The sequence below is a fragment of the Lissotriton helveticus genome, chromosome 6 (genome assembly GCF_964261635.1).
Source record: "Lissotriton helveticus chromosome 6, aLisHel1.1, whole genome shotgun sequence".
Classification (NCBI taxonomy): Eukaryota; Metazoa; Chordata; class Amphibia; order Caudata; family Salamandridae; genus Lissotriton; species Lissotriton helveticus.
Window position 1 is genome coordinate 232,512,131 of NC_136067.1, and position 26,981 is coordinate 232,539,111.

The following is a 26,981-nucleotide window of genomic DNA, read 5'->3' on the forward strand; positions in this document are numbered from 1 at the left end:
TCCCCTCCGTATTACTCCTAATGAGTTGAGCACCCATTCAGAGATCTGTCATTAACTTATATGCCACTCATGTCTTAACTGTAAATGAGTTTTTAGCAATGAAACTTGCGCTAATCTGCACAGCTGAATATATCCTGTAGGGAATGGAAGTTTGCACTTGCTCTTTGAGTGAGTGTGAGAGGCTTGGTTTGCTCCTGTCATTTTTTTTTTTTTAAACACAATTTTTATTGCAGATTTACAGTTTCACAATTGTCACATAGGGTTACTTCACCCATTTCTGGCATATGTCCGTTTTCATCCACATCTGTACACAGCCTTTCTGCCCACAACCCTGGGGTCGGGCGACGACAAACAGGAAACTTCCCAATGTCCAGTAGTATGTGGTCAGTGCAACCCTTTCCTCTTAAGTATTTGCTCGTCTGCTTTTCTGCGTCCCAACACCCCAAACTCCCCAACCCCAGCAAATTGCCTCAACTCCCCCCCTCCCCCCCTCACTTGTCCACCACCCACTCAGGAGTATACCTCTCTTCCTTTTCTATGGGTGCAATCAGGAGTCTCCGTCCAATGTCTACCTAGTCTAGCGATGTCCCCGGTTCCGTGCTAGGGTCATTTCCATTGTCCTCTGATTCCGTCTCTTCCCCCTGTAGCACGCTGTCTCTCAGGGCTTGGACCAATGCCTCCCAAGCCGCTGCCGTATCCAGAGCCCTGTCCGTTGGTTTACGGCGAGCCATTTGGTATCTGTGTGTGCTATCGCAAACGGCCCATTTCAGGAACTCGGTGGCCCATCTCCTGTGTGTGGGATCCACTCTCGCCTTCCAGCGTCTTGTGATTTCCCTTTTGTCTACCAACAAGCCCATGTCAATAAATCTGCTCGTAGTTTTATTTTTAGGCGTATGTGGGAACCAGTGCAACAAACAAACTGCTATATCATATTGAATAGCTCTGTCCGTCACCTCCAATAAAGTGTCACCTATCTCCCGCCAGTATTCCCGGAGATCAGGGCAGGACCATAACATATGTTCCAGCTCCGCACCCTCAGAAGCACATCTCGGGCATCCAGCATTTTCCGCTCCAAAGTACTTCTTAATTTTCCCCGGTGCTTGGTTTGCTCCAGTCATGCAGTAATGCTTGTGCTGCAGTTGCTCTTGCTGTTTCTACCTGTCCTCTATGAAAGGGTGGTACTGTTTCTACCCAAGGTGCACCTCTTCAACAAAGGAGTGTTTCCACTGCTCTTGCCCCTTCTTATCAAAACTAAACAGAAATACTAAATGTGTTTGTTAAGCATGCTGTATGAATCTGGGACTTTTTCACAGTATTTGATGTAAAATACTGGGACCTATAGTCCTGAAGAAGGTGTACGACAAATGTAGGGGCAATATTTGAGCGCAGGAACATGTTGAAGAAAAAGAGAAACAGGTTTCATTGCCATACGTTTCTGTTTTAATTGTGAGGTAAGGACACAGAATTAAAAAATATTTTTATTTCACCCACACAATTTTAATATAGGTCTTGCACTTTAACAATATGCAAACATAATTGGCAACATAAGGGGCATAACGTCACTAAAACTAAGAAACCCATAACTAGGAGTCTGTGAAATCAATGAACATTAGTTCTCGTCGATGCTTTCCAGTACTACATGTGGAACCTACTGATGAAGCACACCACACTAGGTATGAGGGGGCTCATTATCCTACATGAGTATATTTATGTCTCTTAACCCTACAAGAGGTTTCGCTGTGACTTTCAGGAGTTTTGTACTTCTTATATGTTTATGTCTGTTAACAAAGCATGTGTAATGATTCTGTAGCTCCTCTCACTGTAATTTATGGTAAGGTATTGTAAATAAATATGTGTATTTCTTTAAGCTATTAGGTCATAGTTAGAATGTAGATTCTTTAGGTGTTCTAATGTATTGGAACCTCTGGGCCATTATATGTTCTGCAGCTGTGGCTGGTGGTCGTGGGTCCTATCTATGGAATAAACTCAACTTTACTTTTCTTGACTTCATCTGGATTTTATTGCACATATCCATACTAAATTTTTGGTGATGATTTTCTTGATTGGTTGGACCCACGGACGCATTCATTTTCCGGTTTGTGCCTGTTTCCATTCTGCCACTCCAAGGAAAGAAGAGGATTTTATCACAGAAAATAATTAAAAAGGGATTTAGACACAAACCTGTTTCAATCAACGCGGAGGTCCCTACTATTCATTTTACTGGGAAGTATTGCGAAGCATTGCAGTAAAGTAAATTTTTACCTTTCTGCAGTTATTTGTTGAAGTCAACTGCCGACCTGTTACTTTTCAAACCCGCATGCTTCATACTGCATCTTTTAAACTTCATTCTCGCGCTTTCCTCATCAGCACTTGAGAAGCTGTTCATTATTCGCTGACGGCTGAAAGTCTTCTAATGCAAGTTGGAGGCTGAATCTTGTACGTCATCACACCATCAAACATTGCCACAACAACCTCTATTCACTGTAAAGAGTACGTCGAGCACGTTTGGCGGCCATCTTTACTGATTGGACACGTTTTCATTCAAAAATATAATTTCACGTCATTTTTGTCGTAATTTATTTCGGAACAGCACATTCACACTGTTTTCAATGGTAATTTGTTTGTTTTGGGAACAAATTTAGATGGTTTTCTTCTTCAATTCTACAAGTAATATTTCACTTGTTCCATTTCTTTTATTTTAAACATTGTGCTTGTGGACGTGGTATATTTTCCTGGTAAACACATATATTGATTCTATGTCATGGCTTCTATCAATACTGTCATGCAACCACCTCCATTTCTTGAAATTGCAGGTAAACCGTAAACTCCTTGGCATAAATGGTTTAGAGTATTTGAAAATTACCCTGAATACATTGATGCCAGCAAATATTCACCTTCAAGGAAAATAGGTTTATTACTCAACCATTTAGGCAGTGCTTGGCAAGAGATTTTTGATAATCTACCAGTTTTTTCTGCACCTGCTGGATATGAAACTTGGGATGTCTTCAAGGAAGCTTTAGCACGCATTGGTAAACAATACGTTGATGAACTATCTGTTATGGTTGAGAGACACAAGTTTTTTAAACGCAAACAGACAGCTGAAGAGTCTATAGAGGAATATTTAGCAGTATTACATGTTTTAGCCTCAAAACGTGTATTTGGAAATAATTTAGATGCTGCTTAACGTGATCAATTAGTATTTAATTGCTTCAATAAGAATATTCAAGAACATATTTTAACATGCAAAAATCGATCACTGGAAGAAGTCATGGATATTGCTAGGAAAAACAATGGACACAGGTTATGGGGCAAAGAACGACTGCACCTATCCCCTAAGAAGGGTACGGTAATTAGGTTGGGTGCCAAGGACCTAAGATGCAATACCCTTACACCTCTTATGGAACACTCCACAAAGCAACACATAACAAGCAATGATCCGGCACTCCATTCAATATTACAGAGCAACTTATAAAGAGACAAATTGTCAGAAACAGAAAAAGCAGGTTGTAGTTTAACTTCTTTATTAAAAAATTCTTCCTTAAAATCACACGAAGTAGCCAACGCGTTTCGTCCTTACGGACTTCTTCAGGGCCAGTTAGTTCTTGTTAGGTCCTTTCCAAACTCTAGATAAGGTAGTTGTTTAACCGTGATGGCGTAGACTCTATTAATGGTTTTCAATGGTTCCCTTGAAGGAAAGGATGCATAGGAGAAAACATGTACTATGGAGTTGGCTTCAGAAGTGACATCTATTCGTCATCATGTGCATCATATTCAAATATTAAAACATTTATATCAAATACCATTCGCAAGCAGAATATGGCCGGGACGCTGTCTGAAGAGGACCAAAATGGTATTTGATATAAAAGTTTTAATATTTGAATACGATGCAGATGATGACGAATAGATGTCACTTCTGAAGCCACCTCCAAAGTACACGTTTTCTTCAATGCATCCTTTTCTTCAAGGTCTCCAGAACCGAACAGAAACGCGGACTTGATAGAGTCGTCGCCGAATTATCCCCGCACCTCGGGGACTCACTGACCTGTATGGCCACTTGCCTCAAACTTTGAAGACACGGACCTACAGTCTGCCATCAATATACCTACTTCGAGAAACAGTGTCCTCATAAAGGTTTACAACAAAGAATCTCTTCAGTATTGCTGGATATACTACGCTCCATTCCTGTATAATCCGTGTCCGATTTTCATCAACACCCGGTCTCGAGCGGAGCCGGGTTGGAATTATCACCGGCACCGCGACCTGCTGGTCCTTTACCTTCACTCCTACAGCCCTGAGGAGTCGCGGAAACAGTGTGGTTTCTTGCGACGAAACACGTGTCGGCTGGCTTTTGATTGATTAAATAAAAGAAGAAACGAGACTATTGTGGACCACTTCTTCGCCCTTGAACTTTGAACTTTATGTCCATTGGGACATCGCTTCAACTTTAAATTTTTCCTATAAGTGTGCTGCAGTATTTGTGTTTCGTACACTGAGTGATATGCCAGTGTTAACTGTACAAGAGACCAATATGCATGAAGGCATTATACAAATGTTGTTTTCTAAATTTTCAGAAGTTTTTTCGAAAAAGATTGGTGTAGTTAAGGAACGACAACATACTATTAAATTGATGAGTAATGTCACTCCAGTGATACAAAAAGTAAGACCTGTTCCTCTTTCTGCCATAGAGGACTATAAAAAAATGTTAGATGCTATGTGTTCTCAAGGTATTATTAAGCAAGTAGAATCTTCAGAATGGTTTTCAGCTGCTGTCGTTGCACGCAAGAGCTCTGGCGATATACCCCTATGTGCGGATTTGAGAGTTCTCAATAGAAATATTCTTGTAGACTGTCATCTTCTTCCTAGAATTCACGAGATGTTAGCCAGATTAGGAGGAAGTAAATACTTTTCCACAATTGATTTACGCTCGGCGTAACATCAAATTCCCTTATGCGAAGAGTCTCAACCCCTTACAACATTTGTGACACCTTTTGGCGTATATGGGTACAACCGAATGTCATTTGGTTTGGCATCCGTCGCTTGTGTTTTTCAAAGACTAATGGATCAAATGTTTGGAGAGGAAAAGGACATACAGGCTTTCCAGGATGATATTTTAATTCACACTGAGAGTTTAGATCAAAACATAACCTTGGTAGAAAAGGTTCTGAGTAAATTGGGTGCTCAGGGTATGACAATCAATTTTGACAAATGCAAGTTTATTTCTCAAGAAGCCAATTATTTGGGCCATACTATTTCTAAAGAAGGCATTAAACCTAAGCTTTCGTTAATGAAGGGTATTAATGATGCACCGATTCCTACTCACAAGGATTCACTTAGAGCCTTTCTGGGTTTAAGTGGATATTATGCAAGATTTGTTCAGGGATATGCTGTCATTGTTCAACCATTGAGAAATCATTTTTTTTTAAATGTCAAGTATGTATGGTCTGATGAATGTCAGAGTGCTTTTATTTTGTTAAACAAATTAATTCCAACTGCTTCAGCTATTATACTCTTAACTCAAGGCGAGAAGTGTATCATCACAGTAGACTCAAGTGTCAAAGGTCTTTGCGCAGTATTAAGCCAAATCAAAGATGGTCAGGAGTGCACTGTTGCGTTTGTCTCATGTACTCTGAATGATGCTGAAAGGAATTATAGTGCTATTGAGTGTGAAGCACGTGCGTGTTCATGGGCTTCTGAGAAATTCAAAATGTACACTTGGGGTACAAAATTTCAATTGCATACCGATCATAACCCTTTGATATATATGTTAGGGGACAGTTATTCCAATAAGGCTTTGTCTCGACCCATTAGGTTGTGAGCAAGACTAGAAGAATTTAATTTTGATATAAAATATATTCCAGGAGGTGGAAATGTCAGAGCAGATTGTTTATCACAATTACCTGTTGAGGGTGATTGTGTTAACAGTCATAAGGAAATGGATTTGGTATCTGTTTTACGGTTAATAATATAAATGAACAATTCAAAATTCCGGAAAGGGAATGGGTTGAAAGTTGTGATAAAGATGATTGTATGAATCAAGTAAAAAAGTTCCTCATTGAGTGTTGGCCGTGTAACAGAAGTATGTCTACAGATGTTAGAATATTTTCCCAAGTAGCTTCAGAGTTATCCTTAGTTAATGTAATTTTAGTTAGGCAAGATTTGTTTGTTCCACACATGAGTCTTTAACCAAAGAATATTTCTTTGGCTCACGAGGGACATCTGGGTATTACTGCAACCGCAAAGAAAATTAAATAAATGTATTGGTGGCCTGGTATCGATGGCCAAGTTAAAAGATTTGTGGAAACGTTTGCTGAATGTCTATGTTCTGACAAACATTGGAAGACAACCACAGTTCCTTTATGTCCTGTGAGTTGGCCAAATAATGCATGGGAAAAAATTGGTCTTGATTTCACTGGTCCATTCAATATTTTTAAAGGTGACAAAAGATTTATTATAGTTGCTATTGACTACTTTTCAAAGTGGTTGTACTTTTCTTCTGTCAAAAGCTTCTGTAATTTCATTTTTATAGCATTTATTTTGTTGGAGGAAGTGTGAAAGAAATTGTTACTGACAATGGGTCTCATTTTATTTCTGATGAGTTCTCTACATTTTTGATAAACATGATGTCAAACATATTCTTGCACCATTGTATAGCCCAGCTTCAAATGGTCTAGTAGAAAGGGATAATCACTTGATAAAAGATGGTGTTCAGACAGCAGTTTCCAATAACTTGGATGTAGCTGAATATCTACATTATAAGGTTTGGAATTATATTATCATTCCACAGAGCACTACTAATGTTGCTCCTTTTGTTTTGTTAGGAGGGAGAAAACCTATTTCAGTTCTTAGTTCAACGTGATTATTGGATAAGGTTGAGATACCTCATAATATTGATTTACAAAGTGCACGGGAACATGTCAAAGGAAAACAAGATATGTATAAACGCAATTATGACAGAAGAATGCATGTGAAAGAAGGCATTCTTAAGATTGGTGATTGGGTTTTAATAAAAAAAACCATTAGGATCAGTAAAGGACTGTTGAAGTTTTCAGAACCAGTAATGATTTTGAAGATAGCTAGGATGGCTGTTTCATTACAGAATAAGGGATGGTGGAATAGAAATGCTTTATTTAAGGTGACTGGAGAACAAGCTAAGATAATTTTACAAAGAGTTGCTTCTACAAAGGAGAAGGAAAGAAGTGATTGGTTCTACATTGATACTTTGACTAATTCAGCTTGCTATGAAAATTTGCAAACTAGTGTGGTAAGTTCTTCTAATACTGACTTGAATAAAGGTGACAGTAATACCAACATAAATCATGCTGCATGCTCTAATGTTACTTCTGGTGGTGATGGAGACAACCTAATAAGATGTAGCTCAAGAGTAAGATCAGCTCCCCCTCATTCCAGAGATTACGTGTATTATTAATTCATCTTTTGTTTTTTAAAGACGGGGGGTGTAATGTGTGGTAATGTATTGAAAAATAAATATGTGTATTTCTTTAAGCTAATAGGTCATAGTTGGAATGTAGATTCTTTAGGTGTTCTACTGTATTGGAACCTCTGGGCCATTGCATGTTCTGCTGCTGTGGCTGGTGGTCGTGGGTCCTATCTATGGAATAAACTCAACTTTACTTTTCTTCACTTCGTCTGGATTTTATTGCACATATCCATACTACACTCACTTCCTCTATCAATCAATCAATCATGTGCTACTTGTATAGTGCGGCTTGTCACCCATGAGGAAATCTAGGTGCCAGGCTGCAGGTTCAGTCGAAGAGCCAGGTCTTGAATGTCTTCCTGAATGGAAGAAGGAGCATCCTCTGGTGTGGCAGCGGCAGATGTGTGGTGTCTGTGCGCGGGATAGGTGAGTGCAGCAGAGGTTTCTGGGTAGTTAGTGGAAATTCAGCCAGTGGTTCATGTATGCAGGTCTTTGGTCATGGAAGGCTTTGTAGACATGGGTCAGTTGTTGGAAATGGCATCTTTCCTGGATGGGGAGCCAGTAGCGGTCTCTCATGTGCTGGGTGATGTGGGGCTTTTTGTGTAGGTTCAGGATCAGTCTAGCTGTTGTGTTCTGGATCGTCTGGAGTCTTCTCTTGAGTTTGCTGGTGGTGCCAGCATAGACTGCATTGCGGTAGTCTATGCGGGCATTTGTGAGGGCCTGCGTCACTGTTTTCCTGATGCTGATGGGGAGCCATTTGAAGATTCTGCAGAGCATGTGGAGAGTGAGGAAGCAAGCTGAGGAGACAGCATTGGCTTGTCATTTGATAGAGAAATTGCTGTCCAGGATGATGCAGAGGTTCCGGGCATGGTCCTTTGGAGTGGGGGTTGTCCGAGTTCTGATGGCTCCAGGAGTCATTCCAGAGGGAGGTGTGGCTGCTGAAAATCAGCACAGTTTTTTTCTGTGTTGTGCTTCAGGCAGTTGTCCATCATTCAGGCAGCGATATTCTTCATGCAGTTGTGAAAGTTGATCTTCATCGTGGTGGGGTCCGCTGAAAGCGAGAGGATGAGCTGGGTGTCGTTAGCATAGTAGATGAGGTTGATGTAGTGGGTTCTGATGATGTCTGCTAGAAGTGTCATGTAGATATTGAAGAGGGTTGGACTGAGGGATGAACCTTGTTGGACATCACAGATGGTGCGCTTGAGGTGTGAATTGAAGGGAGGGAGACTGATTCTCTGGGTGCGCCCCATGAGGAAAGATGTCGTCCATCTAAGAGCATTGTATTTGAGTCCGATCTGGTGCAGTCGACTGATGTTTTGGGAGACAGTATCGAAGGCTGCGGAGAGGTCAATTCTTCTCTGTTGAGTAGATCGCTGATGTCATATGTGGCAGCGATCAGGGCCATCTCAATGCTGTAATTGGCTCTGAATTTTGATTGGGGAGGTGTAGCAGGTTGTTTCTCTCCAGGCGTTTGGTGAGTTGGAGGTTGATGGCCTTTTCCAGGACTTTGTTGGGAAATGGGAGCAGCAAGATAGGTTGGTAGTTCTGGAGGTGACTGGGGTCTGCGGAAGATTTCCTGAGGAGGAGAGTGACCTCTGAGTGTTTCCAGGCATCGGGAAAGGTGGCTGTGGTAATGGAGGCATTGAGGATGGTGGTGAGCTGGTGGCTGATCTCGTTGCATCCGAGGTTACAGAATCGATGGGAGCATGAGTAGGTGGCTGCTCCCGTGTGGATGTGGTTCATTAAGGCAGTAGTGTTCAGTTTGCTGAGTTGTTCCCATGGAGTGAGCGGCTGGTCGGCAGCTGTCTTCATGGGAGTGGACAGGCTGAGGAGGTTGGTGGGTTGGTAATTGATGTTTATGTAGATGGTGGCTATCTTGTAATGAAAGTGGTCTGCAAGAGTGTCCCAGAGTTCCTGTGAGGAGGGCATCGAGTTTTCACTGGCAGATAGGCAAGTGAGCTCTCTGATGATGGTGAAGAATTCCTTGGTCTGCAGTGTGTCAGGGCCTCCTTTTTTGCAACTTTGAGTAGTTGGTGGAAGTTCTTGAAAGCAGACTTGAATGTGGCTTGATCAGTGTTGTTTCTGCTGGTGCGCCCTCTTCTTTCTAGTTGTTTGCATCTGCATTTCACTGAGTTCTGGGGTGTACCAGCTGGCTCATTTGATGGGTCTGTGCATTCTGGCTGGTTTGGTGTGGGCGACTCGGTCGGCCTCTATAGTGTGTTTGCTATCTGTGCAGGGGAGGCGCCCCACTATTCTCAGAGCAGAAAAAAGCAGAAATAAAATGATAATAACCTGGTTATTATCATTTTATTTTTCACTAGCGGGCTGGGTTAGGGCGCGGTTGGGGGTACCGGGGAGGAGGAGTTTGCAAACTCCAAGTGGGCTTGACTGCTCGGCCTGTCTTCTTGGGCCGGCCAAACAGTCATGCGCACTGTGCATGTTCCTCACCAAGCTGCATTACACAGCCTAGTGAGGAATATGCAAAGGCTCCATCTCCCTGTCTAATCGCCGAACTACGGCGCTAAGACCAACTACAATGCTGCATTACAGCGTTATAATTGCCTGGGTGCTTCCTCTTTGCAATTAGGGGTGAGGAGAGACAGCGGCATCAGGAGGGATCGGAGCTGAGGAGAGACGACGCGTGGCGATGGGTAAGTGTTCTTTTTTTGGGGGTTAACAGCCCGCTCTGCCACCCCCATTCCCTGCCAGACGTCATTGTATCTGTGATATACCTTTCCTATTTGTGAGAGAGAATCGCGTGATGTTCCTCTTGAAACTGCCACCTGTTGTTTAATTAGTCTTTGTGTTAGGTAACATTATACTAGTCCTCCCCATGTTTTACATTTGTTGTGTTTTGAAACGTGGCATGATAATTTTGAGCACAAAACAATCTTTGTTTTAATGCATGATGATATTCAAAGACAGAAACCTAACAATATATGTGAAGAGACTACTTTTGGTTTGATGTGTGAAACTAGTGTTTGTCTAAGTGGGCCAAAATTTTAAAAATGTTTATCCCCTTCCATGCTGATGACGAGCTCATCAGCATTACCTACCCTGTGCAGATGACAATGTGAACTCGTCACTCAACATGTTGATTTTGAAAATCCAGCACACAGCGGGAAAACCGCTAGCGTGCAAGTGGTTAAACATAGCTGACTAGTGACTGCACTTTCAGACCAGTAAGATGGTGCATAATTCAAGTCGGGGAAAAGGTATTTTGTGAGAGTTTTTTGGGTGTCTCTTTAGTGACTTAGACAAGGATAGATATGCAATGACAGGGCTCAGCTCATATCTCCAGACTGAGAAAGCAGTGCATAATGGAGGTCAGGCTAGAGGTATATTGGGCTAGCTCTATCAGGCAATCTCTTGTGATGATTAGTTTTCTTTTTATAGCAATCATATGGCGCTAGCAACAGAAAGAAGAAACAAATAATGCTTCTACATAAAGGTTGTGCCCATATGCTTAAAATATTTATTTAATTTAAAATTTCAATAAACATTTGATATAATTGGAATGTATGGGTGCTTCCCAGCATGCAGCTCTACTTGGATCAGAAACATTTTTAATTTTAGCGCACATCACACGAAAATATGCTTCTTTTTGGTGCAAAGAAAAGATATTCTTTGCAATGATTTACAGTGACCTGAAGACATAATTTATAAACATAAGGATGAATAAAAAGAACAAAGAATTAAAAAAAAGATTTGGCACACTAAAATATTAGCCAACCAGCTGTCTCACTGAAGTGCCCTTCTTTGTATGCAGCATTTCCAGAAAAAATGCAGTCACTCACAGTGCATGAGAGCCAATGACCGGCATGGGTTGACTCAATGCTGCACACTAAATGGAGTATTGTGCAAAAGCAATATGTGAACAGCAGTTGAACAGACCAGTGGATGAAGAGGGCTGACCCCAAACCCTCCTGGTATGTATATAGGTATTCATTTTTCGTTTTTTTCGTTACATGCCACTGTCATGATGGAAAAAACTATCTCTGTCCAAATGTAAAAACAAAGGTTGCAGAGTTTTTCTAAAAGCACTTTGTCGCCAGGGTACTGTGTAACACAATTCACTTTTGTTCAAGCTGATCTGTTACTAATGTGAATTCCGGTCCATAAATTTTAAGCAACATATCAAGTTGGACAACTCAGTGCAGTAACCAGAAAAGTAGTCTATGGGCATAATAAATACCATGAAGGGACCTGCAGAGTTGTTTAAAGAGGCCAGCTTACTGAAAACCATAAACTGCATGCCTGTCTCTCACACCTCTTCATCCACCATACAGCTAAGCGCTATATCACATACGATGGTACCTCATGGAAACACTTCCCACATAGGATCAAAAAACAGACACCCTTCCAACCACAGATCCTACACAATGTAGCTTGCTGCCTATTGAGATAAGCGCTTCCGTACAGCATACATAGGTTGCAAGCCCTGTATAACTGTTTCAATACAGTACAATTGATACATCTCAAATGAATTTGTGAGAGTGCAATGGTGACACCTTTGTGCAGCATTTCTTTGCATGTTGCAGGTTTACATACCTCGGGTTCTGTCTTCCCCCTGTCATTTAACAAGAGGATGTTCGCCTGGCATTTGCCGAGGGCCACCACACAAGTTTCCGAGAGAATCATTTCTCATGTTTGACTCCAAAGCATTAGGATATGTTGTCCTTTTTTCGTCCCTTCAGGTCTAAGAACTTGAAACCGTCAAATGTCAGTGAACACCTTTGTGTTTTCCCATCCGTTCCAGCTCCAATTTCTGGCACTAATTAGGTGACCTGACTTTTAAGGCTCAGTGCCTGGAGACGAATTCTGCCTGTCATGTGTCCTGTGCAGTGTCCTTTTTCAGAGACTCTCTCCCGGGTCTCTGAGACGATGAATCATAATAAAGAGTAACTCAATTTGGGATCTAGGGAAACAAACATGAAAAGAACTCAGACAACACTCTGCCGCTTGATTGAAACCAAGACATCTTGCTCCATTTCTTTCGATCTGAGTTAAGAAATGTCCTTGAATGGTTGTTAGAAATGGGGTCTCTGGTTGGTTAGGGCATGCACCTAAGCTAGACAGAACCTTCCACTCTAGTCAGGGTAAGGGAGTTACACACCCAGGATAACCCCTGCTTGTCTCCTTGGTAGCTTGGCAGAGCAATCAAGCTTATCCCCAAGGCAATGCGTAAAGCGTTCGCGCAACACACTCACACCAGTGACACAATAAACACACCACAAAAGAGACTCCACACAGGATTATATAAAAATACAAAGTATATTGTCCATAGATCATAGTCAAAAAACCACATAAATCATAAAAACTGTGCATATTTGCAGATCCTGAGACAGTACTCGTTATCCTCACAATGCAAGCATAAGAACGACATACATTGGAACATCAGGGCATGAAATGCAACAGGTTATGATATAGAGAACATGAACCACTACATTAATGCAAGTAGTGTGAAAAACCCATGAATCATCATACATCACAATAAATGCATGGATCACTAAATATCATCATCCAGTAATACATAGCTCACTAATTACCGTCATTGCTAGACCTGGCTCTTTTTGCAGGTTTACTCCTAGGCTTTTTGTCTTTTGCCTCCTATTTTTTGGACCCTCTTTTTGTTGGCATTAGAACTCAAGGCACTTTTCCACTGCTAACCAGTGCTAAGGTGCATATGCTTCCAGTGCAAATTATGACTGAGAGTGGTTATCCATGATTGGCATATTTGGTTTACTGGTAAGTGCCTAATAAAATGCAATGTGTGTGCCCAGGGCCTGTAAATCAAATGTTACGAGTGGACATGCAACACTGATTGTGCCACCCAGATGAGTAGCCTTGTAACCATGTCGGAGGCCTGCCGCTTCTGTGTCTGCCAGTGCAGTTTTAAACTGCCATGTTGACCTGGCAAGTACACCCACTTGCCAGTCCCAAGCCTTCCCCTTTTTTGCATGTGAGGCACCCTTAAGGTAGACCAAAGTTAGCCCCATGAGCAGGGTGCAGTGTATGTGAAAGGTAGAACATGTACTGGTGTGTTTTAAAAATACTGCCAAATTCGATTTTCATTATTGCAAGGACTATCTCTCCCATAGGTTATCATTGGAGTTGCCTTGTAAAATCTGGTAGTGAGACAAAATATCAAAATTAAAATATCGATATACAATAATATCGATGTTTTAATTTGGATGGTATAGAATATCGATGTCCAAAATATCGACAGACAGAATATAGTTTTTTTAAGGTATGTATGTTACTAATATCGAAAATATCGAAATTTACTAATATCGAAATTTTGTTTAGTGTTATGTATTTTATTATTTTGTTTATATGTTTGTTAAATATGTTTTGTAATGTGTGTTTGAAAATTAGTAAATTTGTTTACATTTTGCGTTTTAGTATCAGAGCGGGTTGTGGGTTTATAGGGGAATAGGGCGGAAAGTAATTTAATAATAATTAATTAATTAATATATTTTTGAAAATATTTTTATTAATAATTAATTGGTAATTAATTTATATTAATTAGTTAATTACATTAATTAGAGTTAATGTTTTAATATATATACATTTTTGTTATTGTTAATTAATTAATTGGAAATTAAATAATATTAATTAGTAAAATAAATTAATTAGAGTTAATGTGCTAATATATTTAATTTATTGTTATTGTTAATTAATAATTAATTGGTAATTACATATTATTAATTATTTAATTAAATTAATTAGAGTTAATGTGCTAATATATTTAATGTTTTTGTTATTGTTAATCAATAATTAATTGGGAAATAATAATTATTAAGTGATTAAATGATGTGATTTATTTATGTGTAGTGGGTTGTGTGTTTATAGGGGGATAGGGTGTGATATAATTAAATTTAATTAATTAAAGGGATTGTATTTATTTGTTGGTATTTATTAATTAATTAGTAATTAATATGTGTTAATTAGTTCATTTATAATTACATCAATTTAGTAATATTAATTGTTATTAATTGATTAATAGAAATTTATATTAATTTTGGTTTTTTGTATGTGTAGTGTGTTGTATGTTAAAGGGGGAGTAGTGTGGGAAGTAATTTTTACCCCCATGCTATCCAACGCTTTCCCTACTGTTGCACCCTCTGGAGTGGGAATAGTAATTTTAACCCCTACGCTATCCAACGCTTTCCCTACTGTTGCACTCTCTGGAGTGGGAATAGTAAATTTTACCCCTACGCTATCCAACGCTTTCCCTACTGTTGCACCCTTTGGAGTGGGATTAGTAATTTTTACCACTACGCTATCCAACGCTTTCCCTACTGTTGCACCCTTTGGAGTGGAAATACTAATTTTTACCCCTACGCTATCCAACGCTTTCCCTACTGTTGCACCCTCTGGAGTGGGAATAGTAATTAAACCCCTACGCTATCCAACGCTTTCCCTACTGTTGCATCCTCTGGAGTGGGAATAGTAATTTTTACCCCTACGCTATCCAACACTTTCCCTACTGTTGCACCCTCTGGAGTGGGAATAGTAATTTTAACCCCTACGCTATCCAACGCTTTCCCTACTGTTGCACTCTCTGGAGTGGGAATAGTAAATTTTACCCCTACGCTATCCAACGCTTTCCCTAATGTCGCACCCTTTGGAGTGGGAATAGTAATTTTTACCACTACGCTATCCAACGCTTTCCCTACTGTTGCACCCTTTGGAGTGGGAATAGTAATGTTTACCCCTACACTATCCAACGCTTTCCCTACTGTTGCACCCTCGGAAGTGGGAATAGTAATTTTTACCCCACACTATCCAACGCTTTCCCTACTGTTGCACCCTCTGGAGTGGGAATAGTAATTTTTACCCCTACGCTATCCAACGCTTTCCCTACTGTTGCACCCTCTGGAGTGGGAATAGTAATTTTTACCCCTACGCTATCCAACGCTTTCCCTACTGTTGCACCCTCTGGAGTGGGAAGAGTAATTTAAACCCCTACGCTATCCAACGCTTTCCCTACTGTTGCACCCTCTGGAGTGGGAATAGTAATTTTTACCCCTACGCTATCCAACGCTTTCCCTACTGTTGCACCCTCTGGAGTGGGAATAGTAATTTAAACCCCTACGCTATCCAACACTTTCCCTACTGTTGCACCCTCTGGAGTGGGAATAGTAAATTTTACCCCTAAGCTATCCAACGATTTTCCTACTGTTGCAATATGTGGAGTATGTATATATATTAATTTATATGTAGTTTTTAATTTATTTTAAATGTATATGTATTAGTTATAATTTTCTAAATACGTTTTAATGTTTTTATTTAATATTTGTAAAATTATATGTATTTTTTAACTATTTTTACAGTATTATTAATACATTTAAAAAAACGATATTTTTATTTTCGATATTTTTGTACTACGATATAACATTTTTGATATTTTTGTACTTACCTTTATGAAGATATAACTCCGATATTTTTGACTTCGATATTTTTGTATCGATATTTTTGTAGGTAGATATTCTGTCTGTCGATATTATGTCATAGATTCGTAAAATCTTATAAGTGTAATTTTCAATTGGGAAGACCTAGAGATTTGGAGTTTGGGCTCTCTCAGCTCAGGATAAAAAAATAAATATTTTCGTAAAGGTGGTTTTTAAATGATATGTTTGAAAATGGCACTTTTAGAAAGTGGGAATTGTCCAGCTTTACCATCCTGTGCCTCTGCCTGCCTGTGGAATCAACATCTTGTTTAGACTGACAGCTGGGTTGTTTGTTCATTCACTCTAGACAGTCACACAAAGGGAGCTGAGGTGGGTCCTGTATATCCTGATGGCCCATCACCAGTTTGATGGGCCTTCCTGAGCAAGAGTGGTGGGAGTAGTTGTCACTGACACCAGAATAGGGCTGTGCCTGGCCTCTCGCAATACTGTCTCCAACCACCTGTGCTGTGTCTGGAGCCAAGACAGGGCTAGGCGGGACGTGTGCACTACAAAGACTATCCTTCGAAATATGACTACTTCAAAGCCCAAAAGGGGTATAAGTATTGGACCTAAAGTCCCACTTTTAGAATACTTCTGGTCTGAGGATCCTGCCAAAAAGAGAGCCGAAGAGCTGTCAGGAGGAGTCCTGCCCCTTTGCTGTTTGTTGCTTTGCTGGGTTGTCCTGCAATTGCTGCTTCTGTCTGTGGGCAGTGAAAGAACTGGACTTTGCTTTGTATCTGCCTTTCCAAGTTTCTCCAAGGGCTTATTTGTGCTTGCCTCCTGTTGGAAGAGTCTCAGGGCCATCAAAAACTTCCTCTGCAGCATCCCTGAATTCCAGTGCTGGGAGTTCTGACCTGCCAAGTGGTGCCAATTCCAGTTCTGGGCCCTTAAAGGTGGTTCCTGCTGCAAAATACCCCAAATACGACACATTGCCCTTCCAGCGCCTGTTTTCTGATGCAGCACCACTGTGCGGGATACATTTGTTCACACCACCGCTGTGTGGCCGAAGAAACCGATACAGCTTGAGTTCAGTGCACTGAGACTCTGACATTCGAGACCACCACCTGACTCGGATGCAGGCCCTGCTGTGCGGCTGAAAGAATCGCCACATCAGCTATCCTTGGCTAGGAGAATTAACGCAGTGCCTGTTTTCCTACCGCCGTATTGACTCCAGTGCACCCGGATTTCCACACATCCCACCTGTGTGCTAAGTTTTCCACTGCATCACCCACAGACCAGAGCTGTTTTCGGATTTCAACGCATTGCTTCTCCATACAGTCTAGAACCGACGTAACATTTCTCCAGTGTGCAATAGAACTGACGCATCGCTTCCCCAGGGACTCAAGAACTGATGCATCGCTGTGTTTTCCGATGCTTCCCTCCTCTGTGGATGTTTTTCCTTGTGGATTTTGATGCATCAAAGATACTTTGTGCTAGAATCACAGCTTCCATAGAGTTCTATGGACATAATTGCTTAAACCATTAAAAAGTCATTTTCTGAGTTACATATATTGGATTTTTGTCATTTTGGTCTTGTTTGGGTTAGCTAAAGATTGTTTATATTTCTAAAATGGTGTGCTGCCCATTTGTAGTGTTTTCATTGTGTTACTGTGTGAGATTGGCCAGACTGCTCGTGTCAAACTACCAAGGGGGTGAGCAGGGGTTATCTTCGGTATGTAACTACCTGACCCTGACTAGAAGGAAGGGTCCCTACTTGGACAGGGTGCATACCACTGCCAACTAGAGACCCCCATTTCTAACAATCATGAATATATAGGCATGATCACCTACAAGTAGAAGGAATACATAGATTCAGTGCACCTGTGCCTCTGTTATGTTTTATGCGGTAATAAGTGCCCCAGCATAGGTTACAGGAACACCTGCACACCTAGTATGTTGTTTGTTCAATCCCAGATCTGGCCCCAGTCATCATTAGGGGGCAAACTAGCCCTTTGAGTTAGAGCAGGGCTCAGCAGATACATCCCTGTTACACCAAACTCTTCCTATGTGTTGGCTGCCTGGAAAGTATACACAAAGCCTAGCGGTCACTCTGCCCTAGACGTGGATTGGAGTCAGGCTGCAAAGGGCAGTTAATCATAAGCACAAAGGGATGCACACTTTCTAAAAGTGCCTTTCCCACAATAGTAAAGAAAAATCCACCTAAACCAATAGGCAGGATTTATCATCACTATTCCAAACATACCAAACATGGCAACGCTACTACTTTCAGATCAGAAATTGTCACTTACAGACATATAAGGGAATTCCCAATGCTAACCTATGAGAGAAGCAGCACTCACAGTACTGGAAAACAAACTAGGGTGTTTATCACTTCTGGGAGATGCCACACAATAAAGGCACATGTCCTACCTGCTACCTACACAGCACCCTCTCCATAGGGCTACCTAGGACCTACCTTAGGATTGACCTATATGTAGTAAAAGGGGAGTTTCAGGCTTGGCAAGTAACTTTAAATGCCACATCATTGTGGCTGTATACTGCACCTGCAGGCTCTGCAGTGGTAGGCCTGGGACAAGTTTGAAAGGCTACATTGGTGGGTGGTGCAAGCAGCACTGCAGGCCCACTAGTAGCATTTAATTTTCTGGCCATGGGTATATGGGTTACCGCTGTACAAGGGACTTAAAAGTAAATTAAATATGCCAAACAAGTGAAGATTAATCATACCATGTTTAAAATAGAGAGCTCATGCACTTTAGCACTGAATAGCAGTGGTAAAGTGTCCAGAGTCCTAAAGTTAACAAAAGCAGGTCAGAAAAAATACAGGAGGAAGGCAAAAGGTTTGGGGATAACCCTCCAAAGGGGCCAGGAGCAACATGGGAAAAATTGGGGGCAAAAGAAAACAAACACCGATATAGACAATAAGTTTGCCTCTTGTATGGTGCATAAACACGAAGGCACACAAACGACTGGTAAATATGCACATAGAGTGGGACCACAGACAGCTCTGCTTGAGGTGGCGGAAACAATACGTGGAACCTTGGATCAGGGTAACTGCACAATGTTAGTGCTGGTGGACTTGTCCGCAGCATTTGACACAGTCTCACACCAGATCCTCCAAGAAAGGCTCGAGCGGATAGGAGTGATGGGTACCATCTTAACCTGGTTCCGCTCCTTTCTTGAGGGCCGCTCCCAGAAAATCCATCTTCGTCCCCACGCCTCCTCCACTCGTCCTCTTGTCTGCGGAGTTCCCCAGGGCTCACCCCTGAGCCCAATCCTTTTTAATATTTATCTTGCTCCACTTGCTTCACTAGTCAAGCAATATGGTGTAAAGGTGGTCTCGTATGCTGACGACACCCAGCTGGTGTTCGCTATTAGAGATCACTCTGAGGCAACTTTCACTAACTTCGAACAGTGTCTGATTAACATCTCATCTTGGATGACTTGCAACTGTTTGAAGTTAAATACAGATCAATCAATCTCACAGAGCATTTGAAGAGCACGCTACTCACCCGTGAGGGCTTCAAGGCGCTGGGGGGCGGGGGGAGCAGCTACTGTTCAAACAGCCAGGTCTTGCGGAGTATCCTGAAGGTCAGCAGGTCCTGAGTCTGTCGTAGATGGATGGGGAGGGTGTTCCATGTCTTGGCGGCAAGGTGGGAGAAGGATCTGCCGCTGGTGTTTGTTCGGTGGATGCGTGGAATGGTGACGAGGTCAGCGGATCGGAGCTGGTGGCTGGGGGTGTAGAAGGTGAGTTGCTTGTTGAGGTATGCTGGTCCTGCGTCGTGGAGTGCTTTGTGAGCGTGAGTGAGGAGCTTGAAGCTGATCCTCTTGTAAATGGGAAGCCAGTGCAGGTCATTCAGGTGGGTAGTGATGTGGCTGTGATGTCAAGGGTGAGGCAGGTGGAGGCTTTTTGTAAAAGTTGGAGTCTCTTCTGCAGATTGGCCATGATTCCCGCATAGAGGGCGTTGCTGTAGTCCAGCTTGCTGGTGACGAGGGCCTGGGTGACCGTCCTTCTGGTTTCAGTGGAGATACATCTGTAGATCTTGTGAAGCATATAGAGGGTGTTGAAGCAGGAGGAGGAGACCCCGTTGACTTGTTGGGTCATTGAGAGGGTTGAGTCCAGTTCTGTTTTTTAATCAGCCATCTCCTCCACTAGCGGACCTCTGGTGGTCAACGGAACTCAATCCCCCTCCTCTCTCAGTCCCATCTGCTAGAAATCTGGGGTTTAAATTTGATTCTTCCCTTTTGGTAAAATCCCAGATTTGCCAAGTCTCATCCTCATGCTTCTGGAAGCTGAGGATCTCCTACCTATGGACTGCAGGAAAATGGTGGTCCGCGCATTGATCACCTCACAGCTGGACTACGCCAACAGTCTATACCTGGGTCGCCCAGATTACCTGATCAGGAAATTGAGGTCATTCAGAATGCGGCCTCCAGGCTCATCAGAATTGTGCCTCTCAGCCACCACATCTACCCACACCTTCGTAGCCTAAATTGGCTGCGTGTCAAAAGGAGGATGGAGTTTAAGGCTCTGACCCTTGCCTATAGAGCTACCAGTGATACTGGCCCCCAATACCTGAAGCACAAACTTCCCAAATACAATCAACCTAGGACTCTGAGGTAGTATCCGCAGGAACTCTTAGTCATCCCCCGCTTCAAAAACGCAAGGCTGGGTGGCCAATCGTTTGCTCTTAAAACCGCCTCTCTATGGAACTCCATGCCTGAGCAGCTACGAAAGGCCAATTCAGAACCTTTATTTAGAAAGATGCTGAAGACCTGGCCTTTTGGCTTACCTTAGAGCTACCCACACTAATTTCTACCACTCTGCACGTGCTGTTGGAGGTAGCTGTGCGCTCTACAAGTTGTAATAATAATAATATTATTAATGTACCCCACGGAACCACAGGCTAAAGTGTGCCAGCGGAGCACTAGTGATGCACATCAGGGCACATTGGGTGATGATCCCCAGGGGAGCAATAAGTGATGCGTCTGATGGGAGTACTGGCTGCAGAGTATCAGTGGAGCGAGCACTAGATGTTTTCACTTTATGTGGGCACATGACAAGACCTGTTCTTGTAGGCCAGAAGCATTTTGCGTGGTGTGATTTTTTAAGTCCATCCCTATAAAGATAAGATAAAGATACGATTCCCAGAATGCAACATTCTACTGGCTAACGAAAACTGAGCTGTCTTCAGATGTTACATATGACGTGGCACACTTAGCAAATATGCCCCTGGATGAATAGAAAATGAAAAAACAACACATACTCTTTCTGACAATACAACTGTTTTTTTTTTTTAATGAAAACATACATATTCACCTAATGACAATTCAATGTGAGTTTTTGTTTGCCAAATCAAAGTTGTCTTGTTTCTTCGGTATCCCACGGTCGGAACATAAATATATCTCTGAAGTTTTAAAGGATTTAATAATATTGATCATGCTCCTCTGTTTGGACTGATGCACTCCACTACGTTGAATCCAATACATCTAAAAGGCAATAATGTAAGTCCTGTGGACACATAGTCCCAACACAACTGAACACTACATCTCTGGCCACTTCATTAGCAAAGGTCCGTAGGATAATTACATTGGCAGCATTAGCGATTAAAAATATTAATTCAATTACATCTACCAGATTGTTTGAATTCCAAATAGAAATAGAGCCTTTTGGGTGCCTGGCCAGCTGAGGTATATTATGAATCAATGCCCTAATTCAAGATAAGTAAAAAGTAGGACTAAGGAAAGAAGGCTCATATAGCAGAAATTAAACAGAAACTAAATAAATTCAAAATAGAATAATGTGGTTTCTTCCCCTGGAATATGTTAATGATATATTTTATTTTTAATTCAATTAAACACATTTCAATGATTTAACATTGGGTTCAGCATAAGGAAAAGCAAAAACCGGCTTAATAATTAAAAATCGTTAACATTTTTAGGATTATTGAGAAAAAGTAGGAAATACGTTTAGTAATAAAATGAGTAAAATATTATATTTAAAATAAATATGTATTATGATTCTGGGTTAGACATGGCAGTAAGGGGAGAGTGCTACAAATAAATAACATTAACTAAAACTTGATTTACATAGGTAAAGTGATAATTATGAATCATATCAAAATATAGACGTAATAAAATATTAATTATTATGATTTTTAATCATAAAAATCGATTTACACTTATGGAAGGGGTAAGACTGAAGTAATGGGGGTTTAGATCGTGGTAAAGTACACGAACAGCTTACCTTGATGATGAAATGTCATGTAACCCTGTTCACTTCTGGCATTAATGGCTCCAGGTAATAATTAATTATATTTTGAAATGTGAAAGACAACAGAGCGCCGACTCACTCAAGTGATTTCTGTGATGACCTGATTAGTTTTTTACCAATGACAAAGCAATGAAAAAAGATCAAAGCAATGAAAAGATCAATAGAGTGAGGAAGCAAACATCGAATCCGTGAGGATGATCCTCCCAGTTCTCTAGCAATAGGAAAACCAGCAATTCCGCTTCTCATACCCAACTCCATGCTGAATAGAGCACCTCCAATGGGCTTCAGTGCATTTGCAATTCTACTCTGTGCATTCACAAAGCCAAAACGAAAGATTAGGAGGTAGAGCAACACAGAGGCTTCCACGACATGGTTTACTGTTAATTTATTTAGTTTAAAGGCCTATCCTGCAAGATCGTAAATCTTAGGAATGAGCAAGTTATAGACCTACTCTAAAACATAGCTATGAATGAGGGTTCTTATGACCAGCGTTGTTACCACCAGCTCTAATATAACAATTCTGTCAGCATTGCAGTGAAAAGATGAAACGTTGAGTTTGCTGAGTGGATGTTTGGACGCGTGGCCTGCAAATTTCTCAGCAAGTGCTTAGCCCACTGAGCTACTTTCGTGACTACAATCCACACCCCATCTGTCAAAATATTGCAGCCACACAAGCAGGGACCGCACATCCATTCATTGTTGATTGTACATCACAAATGTCTTATGTTAAGATCTGGTTCCACTGGGGTAAACCTGCATCATGGCCACCACATTTCCAATAATGTGTCTTTTCATTTAGCGGTTAATGCTGCACTTCTGTTTCGTAGCACTGCACACACCAGCTGTTCATGTTTCCTAAAATTACCAATTGCATTAACCAGGCAGGATTCCTCTGAAGTGTAAGGCGTAGGCCAGAATGCATCAGGTAGAACTCTTTGTGAGGTACTCAACAACGTTCTGGTCAATGTGAATGTTCATGTGTACCTACATCAAATAAGGCATCAAAGGAAAGATCTACCCTTCCCTCAGTGCTTAACTAATGCATGAAAACTGAGCAGCCACTCGGCTGAAATTCACGTAGGGAAGACATCATTTTTGCCGCTAGGATTGCCACATTCCTACACTTCAATATACTACATTATTAGGCTTGGAGCCAGGTTATGTACATTTGCATGGGTGCAGTGCAGTTTTGAACCACAATTTGCACTGATTCAATAGTGCAAAACAACATGCAGACTGAGTGTCGGGTGCAAAATGACATTTCCTTCAATGGAACCGTGCATAAGCTGTGTTTTTGCACTGGTTTGTCACTGTAACTGGTATTTTGCTCTCCTTGCTTAGCACAAATAATAGGGTAAATTGTCCTTGTGCTGTGCAAATGTGTCGAATTTGGCACCTGAGTTATTATTTGACAACCCAATGCATTCTGGGAGCTGTAGTTTTGGTTTACTGCAATTGACCCAATAAGAATGTCCTTCAAAAGTGAAACTCAGCACTGAAAACGTGGTGTCCAGTCTACATGAAAACATTTGGCAAAGTAGAAAGATCCTCATTCCATACCCCAGTCTAGATGATGACCTGAAGAAAGAGGCTACAAACGTTAATGGGCGACCTTCTGAACAGGAGCACCAAGGGCCTAGTCCGAGCCCAAAGTGATGAGTGAGGTCCATTCATTTTCTTACCTCACTCAGGTAGAATTGTCAATGACATGCGGGTGGATTTCAAACAGCCCTGCATTTTAAATCAAAAGTACAAATCACACGGGGATCTGGATGGCTACCAGCGTGCTTCCTGGTTGCGAATGAAAGTCACCCTTATGTCATGAAGCCAGGTAGTAGCTATGCACTCTAAGGACACAGTGTCAGTCCATATGATGCTGCACTAGGTATAAAAAGAGAGTCACAGCAATGAGCAATTTAGCCCGTCACAGTCCAGGGCCCCAATGCCACTGCTCCAGCGGCACTAATTATAACTACTTCCTCTGAGTGCAGTGTGTTTTTTTTGTGTGAAAACATCACTGTTCATTAAACACAGCAACTCAGACAAACAGATGGGCCTCACACCCCCTTCCATCGGAGCTAAAATAAAATAAAACCTTTTTTATTCTGTATTACAAACTATTAGTCATTTATGTAACTCAGACCAGTCTTTGCTAGTTTGAATAGCCCAAAAACACTGGATACATCAAATAACAAGGCGCCTTACTGACAATAAAAATAAGTTAAAGCTCATACATATTGAACATTATTTAACAGCCATAAAATACACAGTATAAACAACTATCAAGATATCTGACTCAATGGACTCAGAAATTGTAAAACCAATTCAATAGGAAAATAGTTATCCTTAATTAAATAATGATAATAAAGTGCATGAGTTGTGCAGTGCCTGCCATGGATAACTATCATCGGGATGCAACAACCATTGCAGGTAGTACAACCTGCCCCACTAAAACACCCAGGAAGCCGGTTTTGTACTGCTAGCTAAGTGGGCTTCGCTGCAACAAAACTAAAAGACGCAAATTTGCTCTCCTTAAAGTCTCCCAAAAGTCGGAGCTGAATGAATCCAAGGTGCAGCCGATCCCATAGCATCTGACCTGTCATTCTTTGGACCAGCTGCACACAGTCCTATTAAGGACACAGCAATTTATGGACAGAAGTTCAATATATACGCCAAAGACTCCATTACTTAAAGTCAGGCACTGTACTTGCCAACCTGGCACATACCTGAATTACAAAAGAACCCCACCTAAGCTCATTCAATAATACAAACATTACAATGCACAAATACCAAATTATGTCCACAAAACCAACATACTGCTGATGATTCCACTCAAGCAATAATTAAAAAAAACAATCGGGTTGATTCAGCAATCTTTGAGACCAGTGAGTGAAGGTATTGCGACCTCGACAGCTCTGCGAGGGCATAATCGTGCACTTCTGCGCTATATAAAATCTCTGTGGTAAAACGTAAATGTGTTCTAATGTAAACAGAGTGGACCCAACTTACAAAAGGAATTTACAATCAACACTCGTAGAAGAATTACTGCACATGGGTGCAGATTTACTCCTTTTCCATATTAACAAATATTCCTGGCGGTAGCATTGAAAACTGTGCCTTCTGGGAATGCCATGTGACATTTTTTTCTTCAGAGGGAAAACATTTTTCCCGTGGAGAACCCCTTCCTCAAACCCCCACATCTGCCAAGTTTGGTGGTGTTTAGTTCCATTTTGCATCCTAGAAAGAGAGTCAGAATAGTCCTTAGTTGGAGTAAGTATTTAACTACTGCCAAGGTGAGAAATGATTGGAGATAAGTTTGTGGATGCTGAGAAACTCGGAAATTTGTAGGCGTTCAACAAGTTATAAGGTGACCCACACCTTCGACTTCCTGTGTGGTTTACTACTGCACACATGTAAACACCGGAGCGTACCCTTTTGTATTAGTACAACTATTTACGTTCGTCAAGTACCTTTTTGCGGATAACAGAAAGCCGTTTTCAACAGTAAGCACGAAGGACTTTGTAAATTCACCAGTATGTTGTAGGTGACACCATCCAAACACAACGGACTCATTTAAAGAATCACAAACTCACCTGCTTAGAATCCAAAGGAAACAGGGTCGTGGGCTGTTTTTAGGGACCCCCCTCCACACCTGTTCTGCTCACACGGATGGAATCCTCTCTCCTCTGCACAGTACCCCTGTCTGCTGTATGTGTGGTACAGGCTCTGAAGTTCTTTTGTCTTCTAAGCCTAGTCATTTCTTTAAAAACCACTGTCTCGCAATAATCTTTTTTCGAGATGGTATTTCCTCATTCCGGGAAAAACATCACTTGCTGGCTCTGCCGCTGCAGGCCTGAGCTTAGTGTCAGGCTGCGTGTTTTCAATTTCCTTGCCAGGTGGCCCAACCCGTTCTCTGGGTGTCTTCTGGCTCTTTCTTTTCTGAGGGGCAAAGGAATTTACAAGAGACAACTGGAAAATTGAGTTCCGAGGTTTTACGCTTGGGGAGTTTCACATTGTTCATTTTTAGGAGACCCCTCTGAACTGAAGGCGCTACAAAATACCAAGCGCGTGCTACAGATATTAGAACCTGGTAACCAAGTGATGTCGCTATGTTTGTGTTCTAGTGATGATATGAAAAGAGAACCAACATATTGCATAACATTAGTTTTTTTCCTTGCAGGTGCAGTCGTAGTCCTCAGAGGGATTGCCTCTGGGTACCTAGTGGCATGAGTCACCAGAGCCAGAATAAACCTGTTGCCTGTAGCCGTCTTGAGATCCCTAGGCCCAACAATGTCAGTGCCCACCAACTCAAAGGGTGTGCCAGCGACAGGGAAAAGATCAAGGGAGGCTTTAAGCATCTGCCCTGTCTTCCCACTGGCCTGGCAGGTCACACAAGTCCTACAGAACACATCTGAGGAAGTCTTGATCCTAAGGCCTGTAACTTTACTGTCTGCCACTGTTGGAGAGGAGAGCAGGAGCGGGACAGGACCACAGGTCCTAGGCTCCCTCGCGGCCGCCACTGCCGCTGACGCCTGCAGCACGCGCCCGGAGGTGCTTTAAAATAACAACAGGGCTCCAGTAGCGCAGAAAGCCCTGTAACTTCACTATCTCCCACTGTTGGAGGTGAGAGCAGGAGCAAGACAGGACTACAGGTCCCAGGCTCCCTCGCTGTGGCCACTGCCGCTGACGCCTGCAGCAAGTGTCCGGAGTTACCCGGAAGTGCTTTAAAATCACAAGAATGGCTCCCGCAGCACAGGAAGCCCTGTTACTTCACAGTCTGCCACTATTGGAGGGGGAGCAGGAGCTGGACAAGACCACAGGTCCCAGGCTCCCTCGCGGCCGCCACTGCCGCTGC

The 26,981-nt window shown here is 41.8% G+C and overlaps 1 protein-coding gene across 4 annotated transcripts in view; it reads right to left on the minus strand.

Annotated features, from left to right (window-relative positions):
* LOC144762467 (adhesion G protein-coupled receptor F5-like) overlaps positions 1-26,981 on the minus strand; it is an 805,746-nt gene that overhangs the window by 676,904 nt on the left and 101,861 nt on the right. Inside the window, exon 1 of one of the 4 annotated variants that reach the window (XM_078647678.1) lies at positions 25,720-25,894. The exons of the other annotated variants lie outside the window; for them this stretch is intronic. The gene's annotated coding sequence lies outside the window, so the exon portion shown is untranslated. Of the gene's footprint in view, positions 1-25,719; positions 25,895-26,981 lie in introns of those variants that run through there. 4 annotated transcript variants of the gene reach the window in all.